This window comes from Myotis lucifugus, unplaced genomic scaffold (assembly GCF_000147115.1).
Source record: "Myotis lucifugus unplaced genomic scaffold, Myoluc2.0 scaffold_28, whole genome shotgun sequence".
NCBI lineage: Eukaryota > Metazoa > Chordata > Mammalia > Chiroptera > Vespertilionidae > Myotis > Myotis lucifugus.
In genome coordinates, this window is record NW_005871076.1 from 2041879 (window position 1) to 2068466 (window position 26588).

Here is a 26588-nt window from a genome sequence, read left to right on the forward strand (position 1 = left end):
AGTCTAATTGTTTTCCCAGCCTTTTCTGGGTTTTCTTTTTTAAAATATATTTTTATTTATTTCAGAGAGAAAGAGAGAGATAGAATCATCAATGAGAGGGAATCATTGATGGGCTGCCTCCTGCACACCCCCTACTGGATCAAGCCCATAATCCCGGCATGTGCCCTGATTGGAAATGGAACCTTAACTACTGAGCAACACCGGCTGGGCTTTTTCTGGGTTTTCTTCTCATTTTCTCTCCCGGAGATGTTTTCCTAATAAAATTTTTACACATTTTATCCTGTTTTGCCATCTGTTTCTTGGAGGACTCAGGCTTAGATGGTACCCAATAAAACATTTATATAACCAAAAAAGGCTGATAGAAAAGAAAAAGGTCCCAAGACTCTTTAGCACTCCAGTTGGTCCACATTCTCAGATGGTTAGAGTATAGTACTAAGTTACAGATTCTAATTCATTTATTTTCAATCTATTCCATACAATCAATCTCAGTCTCTCTGAGATAGTCTTCTTCCTTTCCTGTCCCCTTTTCCCTCTCAAAATTTTATACAATGAAATGATGGGATTCACTTCAACATAATACTGGAGGTGGAAGGAGCTGATGGGATGTGACTGAGGCAGGACTGGCCAAAGCATTGATGGTTCTAGAGCGTGGTAACTGATAGATTCATGGGTTGAGTATACTATTCTGTTTACTTTTATGTAGATTCAAAATTTTCCATAATACAAATGTGAGGGGGAAAATGTATTCTGATTTGAATAATACATGATGTAGTCACCCTACCTCTAACACAGGCCAGCTATTAATCTGTTCCACTGTTCACAATGAAGACTCAGTAGGACACATGCAGGATTTAGTGCACACACATTCCTATTCCTGGAAACTCATGAGTTTAGAAAGTTTTAAAACATTGTAGTGCCCTTTTGTGGTTGCTGCAAGTGACAGAAATCAAACTCACAATGGCTTAACAAACAACAAAAAAACAGAATATTTTGATTGCATAGTGAAAAAACACACCACAATAGTAGGTAACTTAAGCTTTGATTCAGGGACTTAAATTCTGTCGCCAGGAATTGGTCTCATGCCCCTCCCCTCTTCTATTCTATGATGGTAGACTTTTCTTTTATAGTGGCAAGATGCGTGTCCGTTTCCCAAAGATTATGCCCCATATTCTCAGTACATATCTCTATTGCTCTAGAACAGCGGTTCTCAACCTGTGGATCGCGACCCCTTTGGGGGTCGAACGACCCTTTCACAGGGGTCACCTAAGACCATCGGAAAACACATATATAATTACATATTGTTTTTGTAATTAATCACTATGCTTTAATTATGTTCAATTTGTAACAATGAAAATACATCCTGTATATCAGATATTTACATTACGATTCATAACAGTAGCAAAATTATAGTTATGAAGTAGCAACGCAAATAATTTTATGGTTGGGGGTCACCACAACATGAGGAACTGTATTAAAGGGTCGTGGCATTAGGAAGGTTGAGAACCACTGCTCTAGAAAATCCTAGGATGAGCTCTGATTGGACCAACTTATATCACATGCCATCTTTAAGCCAATCACAATTCACAAAGAATGGAGACAGTCCAGGGTTGACTGTCAAACTCTGATGTTGAGGGTAGTTCCCACATAGACTAAGGAAAATGGTTATTCTCCATCACAGTGCTATTGCCAGGAAAAAGAAATGGATAATGGGCAGGCAGATGAAACAGGTGTCCACTACCTTCTCTTCTGCCTAGGTATCAACTGCTTTTATTATCATGTAAATGAGAAGGTTGTTTTCTTTAGGTGAGGAAATATGAATTTAAGTCCACTCAAAAACTCAGACTAATAAAAAATTCTACTTAGAGTTATTCTTATCTCCTGAGATTCACTATAACTGATACAATTGCACAAGATTTATATTGCTCCTACTTTCTCCTTCTTTATCAGCAAAGTCTTTGCTTTGATTTACCCGCATTTAAAAAAATGAAATGAAATTATATTTTTACCTCACTAATTAGGTATACTATACAGCTAATTTGCAAGGACAGAGTTAATAGCATAATAAAGGGGAGGTGTCTCAATACATGTATTATTCTTTTTTTCTCTGAGAAGACATGCTTGAAACTGAATTTTAAACACTCTAGCACTAGTGCAACAAATTAATAATGGCTCAGACACAGAGGTGTTGCATATTATTCATGATCTTGAAATTATTAATGTAACACTGCACCATTATTACCACATATTGCCATCAGAGTAATTAACACATCTTATCTAATAGAATAAGGCCTTCAAATCAAACTAAGAAGTAATTAAATTACATAACTACACAGCTGAGGCAGAAAGATGCATTCAAATGAATTTATACAATTGCATGTCACCTAGGTGGTTTTGAATAGCCAAGAAGGGTGATTTGTTATTTACTATCTAGTTTGTCATTGATGTCACTTCACTATATGGAGGCTCAATTTCTATGTACTGTGAGGAGATTAGAATAAAGTGATTACCAAACTTTAGTGTTCCTATGAATCACCTAGGGAGACTCTGAGAAATCTATATTCCCTGGTTTCCCTTGGAGACACTAATTCAGATAGTCTAGAGTGGAGGCCAGAGATGTGTGTTCTTTAACACACCCAGGTGATTTTGAAGTTGGTGATCCATGACCCACATTATGAGGAATAAAAAAAGATTTTCAAAGGTCCTTCCAGTTTTAATGATCAATGGTGAGATCACTAGTTTTCCCTATAATGATAGATTTTTGTTAGGAATTGACATTTGTTTCATATATGAAATGCCCATGATGTCCATTATCTACTTATGGTCTCACCTTTCTCTTCCATGAAACTAGCATTGAAAAAGTGAAAAGCAGATGAAAAGAAAAATAACCATTTCCAGCTTTTATGAAATGTTACTCAGCTCTGAAATTATTCCAAACCATAACACTCCTATCCTATGTAGTAAATGAGTCACACCAAAGAAATCATAAATGTGAGGAACAATTTATAATTTTAAGAAAACTCTATGATGTATTCTTCTTCCAAATGCCTTTTCTCTTTTAGCCCTCTGATTTCACAGAGTGGGGACTACTCATAGAAAATGTGCATAGTCTTCAACTTTAAACATTTACAATTGCAGTAAGTTAGAAGCCACTGGTATCCTGAGATTTCCCAAAGATCTGAGAATGGCTTTCAAGAATGAAACCAGGTTGTATTTATGAGGTTGTGAGACTTAATATTTAGCTCATTCCTATTGCCCTAATTGTGCCTGACACAGCACAGACGCACTATATATATAAAGCAAAGTGTTGGGGAAGGAAGGTCTTGGTCGAATGTATAATTCCTTAGCATTAAAGTAGAGAAATAGCAACTTACAACATTTAAGTATACAGTACATACAGATGTAACTATTTATGGTGTCAGGTGGGTACTAGACTTATAGGGGGATCGCTTCATAAATTATATGTCTAACCACTGTGCTGTACACCTGAAGCTAATAGAATATTGAATGCCAACTGTATTGAAAAAATAAATAGATAAAATACAAACAAAAGAGAAAAAAGTAAATAAATATACAATCATATGTAAAATCACCAACAGAAAAGAGTGCAGCAATTTTGAAAAAATTATTTCACTCTTAGAGGCTGCACATGCACTTTGGGCATTCTCTACCTGGTGACCATCAGAGCTACTTTGAGTCAAGCAACACAGTTGTCTAAAGCAGAGTGTATCGCTGCCATGAAACTTGAGATAGTGTTTGGTGAGCATATGATGAAGTCCCTGGAAACCTTTCTTAAGCCATGACATGGGCAGCAAAGCTGGCAGGAGTTACAGAGAATGGGGTAGAAGAGACTAAAAGTCCAGTTTGTTCAGGGACTTAGAAGACTTCACAAAATACATGCTGTTCAACTGGCAAGTGCCAACATAATTTATCAAACTCGCTATCTTTGCAGCACACTCATCACAACAGAGCTAACTAAGCTGACCTTCAACATGCCAATATATATATATATATATATAATTTTTTTCCCTTACCCGAGAATGTTTTTTCCATTGCTTTTCAGAGAGAGAGTATAAGGGAGTGATGGAGGGGAGAGGGAGAAAGAGACAAGACAAATCGATTGATTGCCTTCCACACATGCCTGAACAGGGACGAGGAGCAAATCACAACCCAGGTACATGCCCTTGACCAGGAATTGAACCCAGACCCTTTGGTGTGCAGGCCAACACTCTAACCACCAAACAACACTGGCCAGGGCAACATGCTGGAATATTCTTACCACCTTAGGAAACCCGGGTATAACTGAAAATAAAAACTCTAGTTTATCTTTTAGTATCTGTTTTCTAGGGATGTATAGAAGCACACTTGGGGCTTGGAGACAAAGAGTAGACCTCGCACCACTAGCTGAGTGATTTTGTATAAGTTATCTCCTACGCACGAGTTCCTTCATCCATAAAATAAAGATAAAATGACTAATTACAAGTCACAATCAAATGGCATATTGTATGAAACACTTCTAGCCCAGTGACTTGGCACAAAACAAGCATAAAACAAATTTAGCTACTATTTCCAATTTTATTATTCATTCTTTCTTTTAAATAAATATCTATTATGCACCTACTATGTATCAGGAACTATACTACATCACAGTATTTCCACACTTTAGTTATTGGAATATCACTAATTATTTTAGCCATTTCCTCAAGTAATTTTAGTACTATTTCTTAGTTTTTTCACTTTTTTATTGAGGTATAATTGAGATAACATTGTAGTAGTTTCAGGGATACAATTTAATGATTCAATATTTATATACATTGCAAAATGATCACCACAATATATCCAGGTTAATATCCATCACCACACATACAGTGGTCCCCCCTTCTGTGGACAATACATTCTAAGACCCTCTGTGGATGCCCAAAACCAAGGATAGTACAGAATCCTATATATATTATTTTTCATATACATACATAACTATGATAAAGTTTAATCTATAAACAGGCACGGGAAGAGATGAATAATAACTAATAATAAAATAATTATAACAATATAGTATAATAAAAATTATGAGAATACAATCTCTAAATATCTGATTATACTGTAGTCACCCTTCCTTTTGCGATGACATGCAATGACACAATGCCTATGTGATGAGATAAAGGGAATGATGTAGGCATTGTGATGTAGGCTACTACTGACCTGACAACATCAAGAGGAGGATAATCTAGCCATAATAATGGCATGTCTTCAACCCAAAAATTTAATGTTTTATCTATCTTAACTAAGAACTTATCACACTTGTGGCCATAAATCTGAAGTTTGAGATATAACAGCAAAACTAGCACAAATTTCTTTTTTCTTTTTCACGATCTCATAGAAAGAAGATTCATTCTTACTATAGATCTTAGTAGCCTCCGAAACAATATTTTTCTTTTTTATTAAGTAAGAAAACTTTCGTCTTTTAAGAAAAATATTGATTGATTTTAGAGAGAGAGGAAGAAAGAGAGAAGTCAATTTGTTGTTCCACTTATTTACCCTTTTCACTTAAAATAAGCACTTTACGGCTTCTCTTTGGCATATGTGAATTGCCAGCATCATTACTCTTGCATTTTGGGGACATTATTAAGTAAAATTAGGGTGAATTGAACGCAGACACTATGCTACCATGACAGTCGATCTGATAACCGAGACAGATACTGGGTGACTAACAGGTGGGAAGCATCTACCGTATGGAGACACTGGACAAAGGGGTGATTCATGTCCTGGCAGGATGGAGCAGACAGCATGAGGTTTCATCATGCTACTAGAACGGTGTGTAATTTAAAATTGTTTATTTCTGGGATTTTTCTAAGTAAATTTTTGGACCATGAAACTGCAGAAAGCAAATAGCAGATAAGGGGGGGACTACTTTAGGTACACATTTTTTTCTTGTGATGAAAACTTTCAAGATTCACTCTCCTAAGCAACCACACAGGGCAAGCCTAGGCCCTTGCTCAGAAGCATTAGGGTCCAGCTGGCAGACAGGGCCAATGAGATGCCTGGCCTGATGGAGAGGTGACCACAGGGAAATAGTGCTGAATGTGAGCAGGGTTCACACAGCTGATGGGAGATCAGGCATCCCCTTAATGAATCTGAAAGTGGCCAGGTAAAGCAATTACCTTACTCTAACAGAGAGTGTTTGCTGTGGCTCCACAAGAACCACATTATGCATGCAGACCAGTATCTGCTGAGAATACACTACTCCTAATGAAATAAACCCATACATTTCAGCGTCACTTGCTGTCACACAGACAGTCCCCTTATTGCATTATATCATAGTCTTACTGGCAACATACTGTGAACAAGGCACCAGCCACATCAACCAAGTTAGATCAATGTCTGTGGTCATGTATACAGAAAATCCTCCTTAGTCCCGAGCTGCAATGGGAAAGTACTAACAAAGGTTTGAGCAGGCAACTCAGGACTGTGCCTTTGATCCCTCTTCCAAAGCTAGAAGGAGATTCTGAAGAGGATGGCCGCTGCAAGAAGCCTCCTTCTTGAATCTCACCTGCTCAGGGTTGAAAACAAGCCTTACAGTAAGGGGAATCGCTGCATCCAGAGAACATCCACGCCTTCAGTCTCGGTGTGGTGGAAGACCAAGCACACTTCCCCAGAGTATTTGTTCACTCATTCATCAAGCATTAGTTGAGCATTTGCCAAGCATGGGGCTAGCCTCTGGGGAAATACAAATGAATGAAACCCCATCTCTGTCCTCCTGGACTTCACACTGTGGTAGGAGTGACATACAAGCAAATTGGGTGATGAGTGCTAAATAGAAATACGTGGCACAGTGGGGGCAGGCTGATGAAGTGGGAGTGAAGGAACCCCTCTCTTTTAGGAGGAAGTGATCCGAAAGAAAAGAGCACAGGCAGGAGGGGTTGAAGGGATTTTCTTAGTGGGGTAGTGAAGGAAAAGGTGAGGGTTGACTTTCCAAGAAGGAACCAGGGCAGAGAAACACATCAGAAACAGCATGGCAGGATCAAGGCTGTTTGGCTCAATGGTGAGGCAGGGCCAGATCATCTGGGCCCTATAGGCCCTACTAATAAGTTTGGGTTTTCTCTGGGGAGGGGGGGGGGGGGGCTGGGAAGAGAGAAGGCAGTTCTTAATGCTGGATTTATGTGGGAAACTGATATAGGGTTAAGCCTCGGACTGACCTGTTGGCAAAGTTACAAACAAGTCACAGCTTAGAGGGCACAGTCCTCTTAGCATAATTAGGCTTGACCTTATGATGCTCCCTAGATCTTATCTGGGAAGCTAATGGGCTGAGGGAAGTGCAGGAAGTATAACTATGGTCAAAACAAGTGAGACTCACAAGAACTGTGTAACTATGGTAACCACTACCTTGTTTACCTCTGACTATAAAAGGTTGGTGTGGCCTGAGCACCAGTGGAAGTCCTTCCTCCTGAGTTGGACTTACCCGCCTGGTCCCCTAATATTCCCAAATTATCTCGTGTCTTTTCTCTTTCATTTGTGTGCAGCTCCTCTTCCAGATACTGAACCCTGAACCACGCGGGACGTGGAAGGAAACATTTACCAATAGATTTATGCTATTAATTTCTTCATCAGTTCTGTTTCATTTTTCTAGTGTCAGCCCAGTCTCAAGGGAGCGTCTTTAGAAATTCTTGGGGAATTCACTGTACTCTTCAATGTTCATGTTTTAAGACTTGTTTTCCAAGACTAATTGAAATTAGAGAGGTATATGAATTTACATATAATAAATCCAAAAATAATGAAAACGATAGCTATAACTATGTATGGTGCCTGGGTAAACAGGCTTTGATAAGCACACACCCTTAGATGTATGGAGCATGGAAAAAAGAAACAGATTTCTCCCAGTGAGTAACTGTGCCTCTCAGCATTCTTGGTAATTCCATTGTAAAGAAGTTCTCTTAACTGAACTTAACATTCCCAATGTACCTACAGGCTCTATTTTAAAATTCAGGCTGATGTCTAGGGCAGGCACATTTGGCCTCACCTGTTATGTTGTTTATGTTGTCAGAGGGGCAGGGGTTGGGAGGGTAGAGGGTTGGGGGCTAAGTGTAAAAGGTGAAAAGATTAAGCAGTACAAATTTGTAGTTCATAGTAGCTACAGAGATGTAGGCTACAGCATAGGGAATATAGTCAATAATATTGTGATAAATATGTATGGGGCCAGGTGGGTACCTGAAGCAGCAGGGTGGACCACTTCGTAAAGAACATGATTTTCTAAGCACTTTGCTATACATCTGAAACTAATACAGAATAATATTGAATGTAAACTGTAATTGAAAAATTAAATTAAAAGAAAAAAAAAAGACAGTGGTTTTTGTCCCCAAACTTGTTAAGGCCAGTTTTATATATCTTGTTGCAATGACCCAATTCGTTTCAAAATTACACAAACTAGTAAAATAAAGAACAAAAAGAAAAATAGTTGCTTCTTCTATGACATCTAAATTAATTGCTTTGGGAGACCTCCATAAAAAATAAAAAATACGAAGACACTCTGAAGAACACTCTGACCACCCACTGTAAAGGTGCAATAGTTGAAGTTTTATAATGGGTGTGGTTTATTTAAGGAAGGCAAAAGCCATTTGGTATAGCCATACTTAGAAATGGCTTTGGTGTCACATCGATGTCTAAATAATATACATTTAAGTTAAAATAAAATATTAAATTGTGCATAGTTTATTTTTTATGATTCCTTTCTTTAATGATCTGGCTTAATATAGTAATTAGGGCCCAGATTTTGATAATTTAGTGCACATAGTAATTAGGGTCCGGCTTCCTTGCTGACTACCTGATGGGATGGGTTACTTTAACCTTTTATCCTTCAGTTCCCTCATGTACTAAACTGGAGGATAATGGTAACTACCTCACAGAACTATTGTGAGCGATATATCTGCTAAAGCTACAGAGTCTAAAAGTGTAGCTGAGCCATAGCACTTCATAATGTGTTATTCTGATTTTTATTATAATCATGATTATATTTGGGATGAGGTGGCAAGGAACTTCCATTTCTACTTTATATACTTCTCCATTGTTCACCACAGATCTCTACTGAAGCTTTAGTAAAAATGAAGTCTGGTTTGATCCTTTTCATTAGCCCATCAGGTTTTCAGCATGAATTTTTCAAGGTTTAAATGTTCTGTTTTTCAGTGTGTGTGTGTGTGTGTGTGTGTGTGTGTGTGTGTGTGCCCACATGCACATGTGTTAAGGACAGTCAGCAAATAAATATAACAAAAAGCTTTGTGTGTTCAAATAAAACAATGCCTTCTCTATTTGTAAAAGAAGTGCAACTAAGCAAAGAGCATAACAAGATTTTTTTAATACATAACCCTGATATCCTTCCCACCTCTGCTCCCCTCGCCCCCATTATGCCTAACATGATACTAGCAGACGATAAACCAAGACCTGGGCACAGGGCGCTCTCCGAGTCTGTGGTCCAGTCTTTAGCAAGTTTTGCTTTGGGGCTTCCTGACCAACCTCTCCTAAGCCAGAACAGAGTGCACACTTTTGTGGTTCTTCACCAAGAACAGCAGATGACACAGCCTAACAACTTGTGTGAGAAATTTCCTCAGCCCAAGTTTTCATTACTCCCAAGACAGTGATCTCTTATCTCAATTTGCTGGGGTTGAGCATTCCCCAGTGTTCCAAAGAATTAATATCTCCCAGTCAAAAACACAAACAGAACAAAATACTTCCATTACCACTCAAATACTTTGGGATTTGAAAATAATATCTATATTTTACACATCATCATTGGTTATTAAACCTGCTAATTGTCAAATCTCTTTTGTTCCCAGTGAAATGAAAGAGGAAAATTATTCAGACAATTCCAGTGTCTTGCAATCCCTGTAAATGCATGTGTACATAGTGCCTCATATTAGACTTTCTCAGTCAAATCCCCTTTCTAACTCTGTATGGTCTTAAACAAATTAACTGATCTCTTTAAACTTCAGTGTCTATAAAATGCAGAAATAATAAAAGCACAGACCTGAAGGCATTACTATGAGGACAAAATAAGAAAACACATACCAAACACTACATCCAGAGGCCTTTCAACATGAAAATAATTGACAGTGCCAACAGAAAATAGTTGACATACAATGGGCTCCATAAATGTTTATTATTTCTACTAGTACTGAGTGATAAAAATACTTCTGGAGGCTCTGAATATTCCATATAAGTTTTCAGCTCACCACTCTGAGGATGTCATGACCGTAAAGGAGGTAGCCATCACTCCCTGATGAGGGGAGAGGGAGAAAGAGGCAAACTTTAGCTACATCTTGAGTGCCATGAAATTAAAGTAAAAACATTCATAAATCTGAAGCAGTTGCTTCTGTTATCATAATCTTAAAAAGAAACTATAGCTATAAGTATGTATGATGCCAGGTGAGGGCTAGACTTACAGGGGGATCGCTTCTTACATTATATAAATGTTTAACCACTATGCTGTACACCTGAAACTAATATACTATCGAATGTTACCTGTAATTGAAAAATCAAAGAATAAAAGAAACTATAGCTTCACTTTCTAAATTCTGATCTACTATCCGGTAACAAAACCTGATGCCGAGTTTAGGATTTTCATGTCCCATCATAGGTGACAATCTAAGGCTTATTCATGCAACAGGGGCCCCATGATCACCGCAATGACACCTCACACCTATAACTTATGATGCTGCCAACAGGCTGAGTTTGGCAGAAATTTTCTGTCAGCAAAAGTTGAGATTTTATGAATGGTTACATCTAGCAGCAGTTGGATGTATATGAATCTGACCTATTAATGCTAATGTGCTTTTTCATTTTAGTATATTTGACATTTTTGCTTTTAGTCATCTACTCATCCCTCATCTCATCACAGACATATAAAATGAAACCCCAAAGACCCGCACTCACTTTCACCACCAATTCAAAATCATGTCCCGCCAGCTGTTCTCAGTAGCCTAGAAATGCCTGAAGATAGGCTGGAGCTCTACTCTATGCTTTTCATACCTTTTCCCTTCATGCCTCTTTCATGTGTCCAACTGACTCTCATTACTGCCCTTACCTCTCCTACCTACACTTTTCAACGTAAGGCAATTGGTGGAGGGGAGTTATTAAAAATTTCCTTTAAAGACCACTTAGGAGAGATAAAGGTGACAGATTTTCTTAAGAATCAAATCAAGCTTCCTTTGCCCTGTCACTTCCGGTCAAACAGTGTTGCCATTGTGTTTTCACAGTGAGTTCCCACACCACCCCTTCCCAGTGCAGGTTCCTCTAGCTGGCACTTGACCACAGCGCGTTATCTAAGAACAAAATCAAGACAAAGAATTTTTCTTCACCTCTTCTGTGTGCTCATGCTGAAAATTGAGACTGCGAGAGGACAATTTAGTTGCTACCTAAATCTGTCTCTCCTAGGTTAGTTCCTTTTGCTCAAATAAATGCTTTCTAAAATGAAAAAAAATATAAAAATTGAGACTGCAAATGGTATTCCATTCTGAGGACATATCGATGCAGTGAACAAACTGAACTAGCTCGGCCAGGCTTCCTCCCTCAGGTAGAGGCAGCTCCTGAATTTCCTAATGGGAGGGGCTTAGGATCAACAATCTGATTGGATGGGAATTTAGGAGACTTACCTGGAAGCTGTATTGGAAGTCACTTTTGTTCTTACTTCAATTGTGTATGCTTAATCAGGGCGACCAGTGCAAACAAATAAGGCTGATGGACACTACTGATGAGGCTAAGGCATTGGTCCAGCAGCCTTTGGCTCAGGCACTGGGCACAGGGCAGGGTCAAATGTGGAAGAAAAAGTTCCCAACCCTGTTAACACAAACAACCAAGTCCAATGTACTTCCCTTTTTCTTGCTTCGGGTTGATTTGATAGTCTAACCTCTAAGAAAGCAGACTACATATGTTTTTGTGAACCACCTAGCCAAATGCTTGGCTTCTAGCAGGCTTTTTATAAATATTTGCCAAATGAAACTGCATCAGCATCTCAGCAGAAATCTGCGGCAAATGATTTAATAATATATGTTTGGTAGCTTTAAAGGTTATATAAGCTATGTGTGTTCATAGCAGAAAGATTTGAAAATGCTATTAATAGAAAAGAGAAATCATCTTTTAAGATTTAGAAGTTATTCTTCCCAGAGTTTTGTTACTACTTTGTAAAATTAGAAGTGATTTTATTTTTCTGTTTAGTCTCTGTATTTTTTTGTCTTAAAAATATAGCTAAATATGTATAACTTGCATAGTTTTTAAAACCTATAATTTTTAAAAACAATGTTCTGCCACTTTGGGTGGCTATCCTGCCTGTCTCCATATGCCTATATTTATTTAGAATGTCCCAAAAAATGTAGAGACACTTTAGTAGCTGATAGCTCAATTGATGTTTCTTTCTTTTCAGACAGACTAAGCTTTGAACAAAGGAAATTCATCCTAAGATGCTACTGGAAGTTTGAAAACACAGTTGAAATACAAGCACTGCCTGTATAATTATTCAAAGTGTGCATAGTTTTTGAAACCTATAATTTAAAAGATATATATCTTTCTGCCACTTTGGATGGCTCTCCTGACTGTATCCATATACCTGTATTTATACAGCTTGTCCACCCAAAAATGTATACACACTTTAATAGCTGATAAATCACTTAATTTTCACTCCTTTACAGGTTTAACTGATTTGAAATAATGGGTGACACCAGACTAAGTTTTGAACAAATAAAATTTATCCACTAGACTTTGTCATTGGGATACATAAAATATAAAGTTTATGGTACAAAACCTGCAACAATAGAGAAATTGAGGGCACACAAATACTGAAGGAAATGATTCTTTTTAAAATATATATATATATATATATTATTGATTTTTTACAGAGAGGAAGGGAAAGGGATAGAGAGTTAGAAACATCGATGAGAAAGAAACATGGATCAACTGCCTCCTGCACACACCCCACTGTGGATGTGCCCGCAACCAAGGTACATGCCCTTGACCAGATTCGAACCTGGGACCCTTCAGTCCTCAGGCCAACACTCTATCCACTGAGCCAAACCGGTCAGGGTAAGGAAATGATTCTTGATGTTTGCGATTCTATTGCTTCACGATATTAGCAGTGTTTGGACCAGAACAGTCATCAGTTTGAAAGCAGGCACTAACAAAAAAAAAATATTAGTTCTATAGATTTAAATTTTGAAAATGAACTATATATTATTAAACACTGACTTTATAATCATTCAAAGTGTGTATACATTTTGGGGGAGATACCCTATATATGTATTTGTAGTTGTTTCTATCTCTATTTTTGAAAAACAACCTGCTTTATATAAGTAATATAAACTGCTTTTCATTTCACTAAATAAAATTCTAGTACACAAGTTTTAATAGTTTCAAAGTATTTCTTGAAGTGGAGATTTTATTATTAATTATTTTTGGACAATTCTTGGATAACTATAAATAATACTGTGGTGAATATCTTATCTATATCACTTTATTTTCCTATGCATCTTTAAATATATTTTCAACAATAGTTCCTAGAAGTAGAATGTCTAGATGTCTGGATCAAAAGATGGGAAAATTTTAAAGGGCAATAATAACCCTTTTACTGAGTGCTTACTATGTGCCGGGTATTTACTAAGTAATAACTCGGCCTTTACAACAACCAATGTGTTATATACTACTACTCTCTCCACTTTACAGATGGGAAGACTAAGTCTCAGGGAGACTGGGGTCTCAAGAGCCCCAGGCAAATCTCAGATGATCAAATTGCCCTGGCCTGTCCTAAACCAATCAATTCTTGTGAGAATGAGTGGGCCTTGCACTTCAGCGATGCACTTTCCCACTCCCCAGAGCTGCCCAACAGGAATGAGCATTATATGGAGACAGTGGCAAGGGAGAGGGGAAGAAACCCTTTCCATGCATTTAAATTTTCGTAATTTTCAATTTTCACCAACCAATTCAGCATTAACCCCTCACAGCCACATAAAATGGGAAACAGAAAAAGGGGAAAGAAAAAAAAAGCCAAACCAATGAGCTTGACTCTTAGATTACAGAACTCCTCTGTATGTTGGAGAGGTGAGTCATGTGACTCAGACTCTAATATGCACTTTTAATCATAAGATGGCAAGTATTGTTTAAAAACAAAACTTGTGTTTCTGCTGGCTTAAGAGAAAGAACATTTGGGAAGGAAGAAAAAATTCACAAAAGACCAGAAAAGATTTCACAAATTATTTCTTACATATACACAATGATAACATGCAGAACTAAAAATAAATTAAACTGCAATGTGTACAAATTTTCCTGTCCTCCTCTCTCCTCCCACCCTTCTTCTGCTTCCATGTCCCTGGTAAGTTCCCAAGGAGATAAACTCTCCCAAATAACTGTGTCTTCGCATCTTCCACCAACCACACCCCAAAATGGGTCGTTGTTTTAAGGGTTTCCTTGGAGGCTCTTGAACTTAGGGCCAGCATGTGAGCTATTTAAAAAGCCACAGCTCACCCTAACCAGTTTGGCTCAGTGGATAGAGCGTCGGCCTGCGGACTGAAGGGTCCCAGGTTCATCCAGTCAAAGGCATGTACCTTGGTTGCGGGCACATCCCCAGTGGGGAGTGTGCAGGAGGCAGCTGATCGATGTTTCTCTCTCATTGATGTTTATAACTCTCTATCCCTCTCCCTTCCTCTCTGTAAAAAATCAATAAAATATATATTTTTTTAAAAAGCCACAGCTCTGGGATTGGCTAAACAGATTGTAGCCTCCAGGATATGCCTCGGGAGTCTGTTCTGCCATCTGCATCCAGACCTCTAGAGGATTAAGTACTAATATTTTAGCCCAAAAACAGTAACAGAAGTTTGTCTGGTCTGAAGATTCTGTCATCAGGATTACAAACTGACCTGGCCCATTTCCCAATCTAACAATGGTTGGAAGACTCAAATATTAACAACCATTCAAAATGTTAATTCAAAATGAATTAACAATTTCATTCAATATATGCCAAGAATGTGTCAACTCACATTGAACCTCCTGGGTTTTATAAGCAATTGGCTTGGCTTTGAACCACTATTATCCTTCCTGTATGAAAAAACTCAGAGAAGATATAAATGCCCTAGGTGCCCAATCAAAAGGATGTTACTACCAATGAGTACCTTCCCTCCTGGAGTTGTAGATATATTGATCAAAAGTTTTAAATTTGGGTGCACTAAGAATACATAAAATGCGTTGGGCAGTTGGCAAAGAATTGTCCATTAAGCACAGCCATGAAGGAGAATGTATTGATTCCCTCTAACATTTCACCTCCTCTCATAACTAATTGGTTTGTTTCAAAGAGGCAGGATGAAATGTGTTGAGAAATGTGACAGTTCATCACAGCAGACAGAGGTGAGCATCAGGATCAGATAAGCCCATGTTAGATCCCAACCCAGCATTTACAATCTCTATGATTTTGGCTCTGTTACTTACTCTGGCCCTCAGAATTCCCTTCCGAGAAAAAAGGACAAAACCTCTGTCAAAGGCCTAGTGTCAGGACTCAATGAGACCCCATTCGAGTGCTGCCCAACACTGAGTAGTGCTGATTACTTAATTCTCTTTCCTATTAAAAAACAAAAGGGAGGAAGGAGAGGCTGTCACACTTTGTCTTCTTTTGCTTTCACTGTTATTTTCTTTATTAAGTTTTATTCTTTCACCCTAGCCCACCCCAAAAATTGAGGAAGGAGGCAGGTTTATCTATCTTTGTGTCTGACTAGATTTGCCCATTGACTTGACTGGACCTCGGCATGATAGATAGATAGATGATTGATAGATGATAGATAGATAGATAGATAGATAGATAGATAGATAGATAGATAAATATTTATATAGATATCAGTATCATTATATAGTTATATAGGTCAGGACATTGTCAGTCAGAATCCAAGTGCAAGATGGGATTCGCTGAGTTCCTAGATGCCCCACCAAATGGAACTTGAGTTTCCTGTTGAGATGCCGCCAGCCTGGAATATCTGGATGCTCTAGTGATGATTCAAGCAACCCAGTCACAGGAATCAACACCTGCCCACCAGCCTCAGGCAGGCTAAATTCTGCCTGGTTCAAATTAGAATCTGCCCACTGAGTCAACAGAAATAACACCATGGGACAGAAATTTTCCAGCTTATACACTTACCTGACTGGTAGGTGGTAGCCATTCTCAGTGCTATGTGTGAAGCTGTAACTGGGAACCATCTCAAGTGTGGGACCAGAATGGGAACACATACTTTAAATGGCACTGACCTGGGGGTGGACTTCGATGATAGAAAGAAAAAAAGGTCAATAGCCTGGGCAAGCAGAATAAAGGCAATTAAAATGTCAGAGAATCTAACCTAATCCTCTAACTATTACTAATGCTGCCCTGGTTCCTCATGTAAACCTGTATTTTATATTATTCCCTTCAGACTAATAGGTACGCAGCAGCGGGTTTGTGGGATAGGAAGAGTCTGTTGAAAAGCCTAACCAGCCAGGCAGACCATCTGTCAGCATGATTAATATGCTGGTTAACATTCAGCTGTTCTTTCCTTAGCATTGCAAATGCATCCAATACATCACCTCTGTTCGGCTACTGCATGGCTAGGCCAAGATCAGCAATGCACCTTGATCTCTGATGACACTCCGGGGCTCTTCAGCTCTCTGAACCTCTGCTAGGCAACCTTCCTGACTGGGAATTACAGAAGGAAGTTGGTAGCAGCAGCAGTAGCTGCAGCACCAGCAACCATGGTTGGGGCTGTTCCATGAACTCACCTTTACATAAATAAGTTCTTAAAATGGAAAGGCTATTTCATTAAAATCAATTCAGCATGAATATATTGAATGCTGAAAGTCAGCATTATATACTAGTATTGAGAAATGGGAGAGTGGGTTCCAATTCTGCCTCTACTATAGACAAACAATGTAATCTTGGGGAAGTTACTCAACCTCTCTAAGTCTTAAGGGCTTCATTTTTAAAAATATTGCTATTAAATAAAATAATGTAGACTGAGCAGTTAGAACACAGTTTGGCACATAAGAAAGTCTCAATAAATAATAATCATTATTCTAAAAGCACTGGATGAATCCTGGGGAGAGGGGGTGTAGATCTATAGGATATAAGACTGTGCCTCAGTCCTCAAGGACTTTAGTGGAGGATTCCAAAGATGGATAGAATTTAAAGAGATGGTGATGAGAGGAAAGGGCACCTTGGGTGGAGAAAATAGCACAAACAAAGGGCAGCATTATTCACAGTGACCAAGACATGAAACAACTAATATCCTTCGCTAGATGATTGGATGAAGAAGATGTGATGCATATAACCAATAGAATATTAGTCAGCCATAAGAAAAGATAAAATGTGATCATTTGAGATAACATGGATGGATCTTAAGAATATCATGTTAAGTAAAATAAGCCAGACAGAAAAGGTTAAGAACCACATATATCATATATGTGGTATATGAAACGGAAAGCAACAAATGAGTAAACAAGCCCTAGCTGGTTTGGCTCAATGGACAGAGTGCTGGCCTGTGGACTAAAGGGTCCTGGGTTCAATTCTGGTCAAGGGCACATGCTCAGATTGCGGGCTTGATGCCCAATAGGGGGCATGCAGGAGGCAGCCTATCAATGATTCTCTCTCATCATTGATGTTTCTGTCTCTCCCTCTCTGTTCCTCTCTGAAATCAATAAGAAAAATATGTTTTAAAAAATGAACAAACAAGAAAAACAAACAAAAACTCATAGACACAGACAAGAGTTTGGTGGTTATCAGAGGAAAGGTAAATGGGCATGGTAAAGGGTAAAGGGATTCAAATATATGGTGACAGAAGAATATTTGACTTTGGGTGGTGGGCACACAATGCAATATACAGATGATGTATCATAGAAATGTATGTATCATAGTGATTTATCACTTGAAACCTATAGAGTATTATTAACCATTGTCACCCCAATAAATTTAATTTTTTAAAGAGGCATGTGAAGTAATGATTGAGCAACACAGGTAGACTTGTGAAGCTGGCATGTGAATATGGATATGGCCAGAAAGCAGGGTTGGGGGAGGGGGGAACTGAAGTCTGATTAGAAAGCTTTGGGTTCCACATTAAGGAATGGGGCTTTATTCTGTACATAGTGGAAAGCCATCAACCATTTCAGGATAAAGGAATTACTTGCCTAGAGGAGATCAGAGAGAGAATTTTTCTTTGGCTCGCTCTGGTATGTGTTAAGAATAACTATGTAATTGAATAGGTTTGCCTACAACACAGCAAGGAAGTTCCCCAGAGGGAGAAACTCTGACCTCCATAAATAACAGCTGTAGTGTCCAATCCTATTTTGGTGCCTTTTGAAAGTTTTGTTAGCAAATAGGTGAAATCCTGAGGGAAAGTAGAGTTGCAGGTGACATTCATTTATACTAACAATTGCCCTAAACCACCAGACAAAACCAAGGCAGGTCCCCACAGCCCAAGTCAAGCAGCAAATTGAGAAAGTAATGTGAGCAATTCAGGCCAAGAGTAAGTCACTTAGTCCTTACAGTTCACATCTGATGAGGAATTTGTCAACCCACTGCCTGGTAAAGCCAGTCCCAGTAGCAATCACTGGCATAAAGTGTGAACTTACTCCACCCTGAGCATAGTGGTAATCAGAGGTAGGGAAGCAGAGAGGGTAGTTAAGACTTGCAGTGCCTGGGATTCTAGGTGGGGGCAGTGAGGATGGTTCTAGTGGGAACACCTATCAGAGCAGCCAAGGTTGCAAAAGCACTTCCCCTTCTCAGAAGTCTCTGCCCCAACCAAGAACACACTACAGAATATTCACAACGATTTAGGAGAAAAGATGAGCTGCTGTACTCTCTGTTCCAGTCTTAGGAGAGTATAACACTTGGAACCAGTTATAAACTCCTAGCAAGGGGAGGACTATAGCTACACAGATCTCTGTATAATCATTACTTATTGCTGATGTAGGAGATTACAGTGATACAGCAGATTTCTTGGGATGTCTGCTCAGCTTACAGAACATTTTATTTCTCCCAGAACTACATTGACTACCTGTATTAATTTGCTAGGGCTGCCATAACAAAACACCACAAACTAGATGGCTTAAACAACAGAAATTTATAATCTCACGGTTCTAGAAGCTAAAAGTCAAAGATTAAAGTATCAGCAGGATTGGTTCTTCATGAAGCCTCTCTCCTTGGCTTGTAGATGGCCACCTTCTTGGTACGTCCTCAAATGTTCTTTCCTTGGTGTACATATGCCCCTGGTTTCTCACTGTGTGTCAAAATCTCCTCTCCTTATAAGATCACCAGTGGAATCAGATTAGAGCCCACCGCACTAACCTCATTTTACATTAAGTATCTCTTTAAAGACCCTAAAGAGAATCATATTCTGACGTGTTGGTGCTTAGGACATCAACATAAGAATTTTTGGTGTGATATCATGCATCCCATAGCACCACCTATGCTGGTAGTTCTTTTTACCAAGTAACTCTCACCCTACCTTGAGGTATAGTTTATTAAATGAAGGTGAACCCTTGCACCAAGAGAAACATAACAGAATCTTCTTCCTGGGAATTTGGAATTGGGATTAAGAGATGATCAGTCCCTTTGATATCCTGCTCTAAGGAGCTCTAAATAAGGAGTTTCACACATGCCAGGTGAACCATACAGAGCAGGTGACCAGGAGTTTAAAAATGAAAAGCAGAGCTCAGAAAAAAAATTGATCTTTCAAGTGTCTTGGAGGTTCCTGTTCCAGTACCTCAAGAGAACCTTTGGCCCTCATGTTCTGTGAGATCCATCTTATGGTTAAGGAAGGCAACCACAAGATGGTGGTGGTGGTGGTGGTCCTGGAGTTGGGAAGGATGGTGATGTCAATCAAGACAATCCCAGATTTTACTGCTGAACGGCAGCTCCTTCCCCTCAGGATAACCAGATTAATCACTTGCCTTTTCTCTAGCTCATGAATCCCTGGGACAAAGACTTCATAACATTTCTCAGGAGATCCTTCAAGCATTTCGCCACCCTACTCTATAAGCTTTCATTCTTCCCAATATCCAATCACATCTCATTTGTCTTCATTTAAGCTCACCTATGTTGGCTAATGTCTTCACTCACAGAGAGAAAACTGCTTTACCTTCTCAACATGAAAATACATCCTTGAAGAGTAACTAACCAAAATTCTTCCCCTTCTCCAGGCTGAGCAACTCAAATTCTTTCAGCCTTTTCTCAGAAGAAACCGGTTTTGTTCATTTAAGTTCTGGGTGCTTCTTAGCTTTTTCATATCCCTTTTAAGGGTCCCTGACCACATCTGGACTCTCCTATAAAGAAGGTCAAACCAAAGCTGAGTGCAGTGGAAAAATTACTTACTGACGCTGTGTGACATGTTCTTCATGTTGCATTTCAACTTTCTGCTGCCTTTCCCTCCCCCACAACAATAACACCCACACTAGCTACTGACATTCATCTTATATATAATATGACACCCTGGTCTTCTATTGTTATATCTAAACTAAGTCTGTTTTTGTCCTTAGTTTGCTTTGTTCCTTTTTTTACTAGAAGGTGTTTCATTTAGGTCTTTCATTTCCTCTTTCATCTTTCTTTTGAAGACCAGAACATTTAGACCAAAAATAAAAAGGGGGGATAGATGACATCACCTCAGAGTGGTAAACTGACAGCTATAGACCAATTATTGCCCATCGATGTGTTTTCTGTGGCTGGATATTTTTAAGTGTGTTTAAGACTGTAATACCTTTACACCAGGGTGACATGCACTCTCCAATTGCCACAAACCTCATCTCTGCCTTTTGTCCTAAGTTATTTTTCTAGGCCTCTAATAGCATTTGAGATTAAACTCCCAAATCTAAGCAACTCATATGAAACAGAAGGTGGGAGCTGGAGAATTGAAATGACTTCCCATTGTCACAGAGCTACTTAAAGGAGAGCTGGAACCTCAACCTAGAGTTCCTCACTTCCCACTCTAGTCTAGTCCTTCCATCAGCATGTTTATTAGCTCATTATAATGGCCAGGAAAAGGAGGAGTAAAGTAATGAAGAGTTTGGGGTATTTTTCAACTGATTTTTCGTGACAACCAAAGAGGTGCGGATCATTCTGAGATAATGAGCAGAAAAAGCTCAATCACTTTTGAAACTTTTATTTTTGACAAGAGGCCCAATCTGGGACCATTCCTATCACCCTTGCCACACAAAGGCCCAGAGTTCTATTTCCATCTCTGAATAACCCCTCCTTACCTGGAGGTCCTAGAGGACCTTAAATGTGCTGAGTTGTTTCAGGTCTTATATTTAGGTCATTGATCCATTTTGAGTTAATTTTTGTGTATGGTGACAAATAGCAGTCTAGTTTCATTTTTTGTATGTGGTTTTCCAAATTTCCCAACACCATTTATTTAAAAAAATATATCATACTTCCCCCTCCCCCCCCCCCACCAAAAAACTGTGCTGAGTTTTTAACAAATCATAACGGATTTAACATACATCTCATGGGCCTAGAGACACTGCTTTACTGTCACTGTAGAGGAAGAATCACTTCCAGAGCTTAGGTAATTAAGTCAGCTGAAGCTTAGAGGGCTTGCATCTGAAACATAATTCCTATGACACTTGCAGAAAAAAAATGGGTTAACTAGAGAAAGCCAGCCACCCCGCTGTGGATGGAAAGTTTGCTTGCAATTCCTAGGTTTGCTCTCCCTGACATGTCTATCGGGAATGCTAATGACCAGCAACCACATGCCTCGTGAAAGGAGGCACTAATGCTCTAATGATACCAATTATACAACCGAACACTAAACAAACCGGGAGAGAGGGAAGACCAGATGAGTGATCGATAGAGGTAATTAGATTGCCCCTCTACAATATAGAAATGATTTCCATATTCCATACTATCCCGCTGCTTGTTCTGTAGATGGCATTAGCCAACCCAAAGGGATCCAAATTAAAAGAGACAGAACAATGAAGAAGGAAGAGGTGAGTGAGCTTTTTAATCATTCTGCCTGTATCAGATATAAAAAACTCTATCCTTCACATACAACTGTGGCATAATCTCTCACGTTATTTTAGAACAGATTTTATACACCAGAGCAATTGCTTTTACTAGCTAGGAGAATCTCAGACCCAGAATCAGAAAAACAGGCTGTTTTACAGTAATTATTTTTCTTGATACTGTATTTAAAGTAATAATAAGTATTCAGCAAGCTAGAGTCATTTGAACTGATTCTAACCAGAAAGAAAAACCAGTGGGTGGAAGATTTATGAATTTGTTAACAGGTCTAGAAATAGCCTGGGAGTAAGAAGAGCTGCAATCGACAAAATGTTTGTATTTTAAGTGCACAGTTCTTCTGTACCAAGGATGAGAACCAAAGCCATGGTTGGGGGGCCCTTTTTCACTCCCTGCCAAAAAATCCTGCTTACATTCAAGAAGAATTTGCTACACACTTCCTCTGAAGTATATATTCTTGCTTTTAACTCATTCTCTTTCTTTGATCACTGTGTTAGGCTAAGTCTGCCTGGCTCTCATGTTTTTATGGTGAGGAGTGTGCTTTGGGGTCGGAGAACGTGGGTTGGCAGCTCTTCTGCCTCTAGCCATTTGCTCTTGGACAAGCTACTGGAGCTGTCTGTGCCCCACTTCCCTCAGTTTTAAAATTGGATTATAATAAAACATACCTCATAGCATCTGCATAAAAATTAAGTGAGTACTTGGAAGAGTGACGGCCCTAGTGTATGTATTCAACAAATGAAACCTATCATTATTATTAGAGATGCCAATAATAAAATGAAATAAAATGAAAAATGAAATAAAATAATGATTTTGAGATTTCTTGTTTTCATCTCTATGAATCCTGAAAGTATCTAAAACTTCAAAATCTACTACATTTAAAGATTCAAAAAATAAATTTTTGATGGCAAATTTCTGGGCACTTTGTTGCCAAGGGAAGAAGCATCAAGATACTTTCTTATTCATTAAGTGATTTATGAATTGGCAAATTCCATGTTGTTAAAAATAACAGTTTAACAAAGACATCCTGTTCACTGGGTCAAGAATACACTGTGCATGTAAATTTTAAAGTAGAAATGGATTCCTAATACTCATAAGGCAAGTATTGTCCAAGTGTCAACCATGTATGTAGAATTGTGCTAGAAACAAAGAAAGATAGAAGCAAAACATAACTTATCCTTAATAATCTCCCAAGGAGGTTAAAGCCAAGATATACACTTTTGTCCAGTTTAAGAATTCACCTTCTTCTTTTTACCTATATTAAATAACCTACTACTGGTCTTACCTCTGGTCTTAATCCCTTTCAGTTCAATCTTCATGGGGCTCAGATCAAATCATTTTTCTGTCTAAAATTCTTTCTTCAGAAGAAAATTCCACCTCCTCTAGCATTGGTTTGAAGATCCTTCACCATCTAACTGATTCTATCTTCCTTGCTCACCTGAACCCTCCATTATCAGCATATACTCTAGTCAGGTTCCCCATTGTTTCTTGAACATGGTTTGTCCTCACTCTGTACCTGCTGGGTACTCCACTTGGCATACAGTTCTCCTCTTAAACTAGCGAACTTCTGCTCAGGGTTTAAGATGGAGTACCTAATAGGGTAAAATGCTCTGGGAAAATTATGCTTCACCCAGACACTCTGCATATTAATTATGAGCTTAGATAGCCATAGCTTTCACCATCAGAGGTGAATATGCTTTCACAGTCATGTCGGGTCTTCAATAGTGGGATATATCTCTTTCCTCTCATAGCCCCTATAATTACCATAATGTCTGCCATGAGTTGAATGATCAATAAGCATTTATTGCATAACTGAATGCAGAAAGTCAATTATAACTTATATATTACATACATATAGTAAATCACATTGCAAAATACCATATGGATTACAAGATGCTTCCTGCTACATTATCTCAGTGAAATAGTACAAAGCAATTTGTGACCTATTAAATAGTTAACTGATAAGTTATAAAACTTAGCAGCAGCATTCAGGAAATGTTGAAAAGATTTGAGAAAAGAGATAAACAGTAAGGATTTTTTATTTATTTATCCTCCCCCGAGGGTATTTTCCCATTGATTTTTAGAGAGAGTGGAAGAGAGAGGGAAAGGCAGAGAGAAATATCGATGTGAGAGAAATACATCGATTGGTTGCCGCCTGCAAGAGCCCTGACCAGGGCCCGGGCGGAGAGGAGCCTGCAACTGAGGTACGTGCCCTTGACCAGAATCAAACCCAGGACCATTTGGTCTGTAGGCTGATACTCTATCCATTGAGCCAAACCGGCTAGGGCAGGATTTAAAGGGTGACAGTGAAACAGATGTTTTGTGATGCCAGACCTAACAAATCTAGATCTATTTTGGCAAAGGAGTAACTATCTACATCAGCAACCTTATAGGCTTACTTCCCTACGCTTTCCAAATGAATCCATATCTTCTTTGGTTCAATGTTTTTCCATTAAGAGGTTGAAAACTGCTCTGATAATAATACAGGAATGGGCTCAGGTCATAGTTGAGTGTGGTTGACTTCCATTAAAGTCAACCACAGCCACTAGGCATGACTGGTTTAGAAGCACTGCAGTTATATTGATCATGAAACAATCTGTATTGATTAGTAAGATAGCCTGCCAGGAATCATTACTGACCAGGTTACATCCCTTCATTTCTATATGTACAATACAACTTTATTTTGGGCTGACAATACCAGCTTTATAGGTTTCTTATTTTTCTTGTGAGACAGATAAATACATGTCATTGTATTTTTCGTTGTTGTAAAAAATGAAATTCTAATTTTTGTACTATGCTTAGTTGCAAATATTTTCCCATTCCATTTAAATGTTCCCCAAACCCTCTATTTCTTTCTATTATCCTAACCCCAGAATATGCACATTATGCAAAATAGTAGGCCAAGGATGTGGTTGTGAAAAACAAAAATTTATCACTTCTCAATATTTGTACAGTTGAAAACAACAGGACATTTTTATTTTTCAGTAGAGGATTCTAATGAATCAGATAACCTATTGATATGTGAATGCTCTGGTCCTAGAAAATGAATTTCCTAAAATGAAGACATCGTACTTCATTACACATTTTCCAGCATCACTCTCCATAAATATGTTGATATATTCTAACAGCATGTTAGGGAGGGCATATAATGTAGTGGTTAGGGTCAGCTGTGTGGCTTTAAACAAGTTGCATAATCTCTCTAATCCCCTTATCTAATCAATAAAATGAGAATAATCTATATGTATAAAACCCTAATATGCAAATAGACCAAACAACCGAACAACTGAACAACCAGTCACTTTGAGTGTGCTGACCACCAGGGGGAATGCATGGAACATGGCGGGCATTGGCCAAGGCAGGATGGTGGAGCAGGTGAGCGGGGGCTCCAGACCAAGGCAGGGCACTGGTCACTGTCATCAGGGCGAACCTCTGGTGATTACTGAAAATTCTTTGCTCCTGCATGCCACAGTCCTGCCCAGCACTCACACCTGCTGCCGGCGCCAGCCCTGCTCACACCTGATGCCAGTGCTGGAGCTGCCGCTCGCACCCACTGCTGGCACCCAGCGCCGGTCCCAATTGCTTAGCGCTGTAAGCGGGTGCGAGTGGTGGCTGCTGGCCAAATCACCCCTAAGGGCTTCTCCACCTCCCCCTGCTCCTGAGAGGCAATCGAGGCAGCAGCCACCGCTCACACCCACTAACGCGGTGCCCTGCTCGCACCTGCTGCTGGAGCAGGCCCCAATCACTCCGCGCCATCAGCGGGTGCAAGTGGGGCCGGCACCGTCAGCACGTGGGAGTGGTGGTGGCGGGAGTGAGGCTGCCCGCAGACAGGGGACTGGGGGCCGTAGCAGGAGGGGCTGGATGGGGGCACAGAGGATGGGCCGAGACCTGCCCCTGTGCCTACTGCAGCCTTGTGGCCCATAGTACCATTCAAAGTGCATGAATTCATGCACTGGACCCCTCCCTGTATATGTTACCCTATATAATAAAAGCCTAATATACAAATCAACTGAATGGCAGAATGATCAGTGGAATGACTGGTCACTATGATGCGCACTGACCACCAGGGGGCAGACACTCAATGCAGGAGCTGCCCCCAGCCCACAGGCCCCAGGCCAGCCAAGGCGGATGCCAGTGGGAGCCCCCTGATTGCCCCACCAGTCGCCCCACAGAGGGAGGCGACCAGTGGCAGGCGATCGAGGGGCAGGGCAGGCTGGCAAGCGGGCCAGCTCCACCCCCGATTGCCCCACCAGTCATCTCCACAGCGGGTGCCAGTGGGGGCCCCCTGATCACCCCGCCGGTCTCCCCACAGAGGGAGGCAACTGGCGGCGGGCAGGGCCGGTGAGTGGGCAGTGCCAGGCCGGCCAAGGCAGGTGCCAGCAGGGGCTCCCCCGATCGCCCTGTCAGTCACCCCACAGACCGGCCTGATCACTGGCCAGGCCTAGGGACCCTACCCATGCATGAATTTTGTGCAACGGGCTTCTAGTAGTATAATAATAATGTCAAAGTCAGAGGCTTATATAAAAACCACATAATATAATTTATGTGAAAAGCTTAGTATAGCAATTTTTTTGCTACTGTTTTTACCAACATTGCCTGAACTCAAAAT

The 26588-nt window shown here is 39.6% G+C and overlaps 1 protein-coding gene across 2 annotated transcripts in view; it reads right to left on the reverse strand.

Moving 5' to 3' along the window:
• Nucleotides 1-26588, reverse strand: part of KCTD16 (potassium channel tetramerization domain containing 16) — a 232877-nt gene that overhangs the window by 107652 nt on the left and 98637 nt on the right. The window lies entirely within an intron of this gene.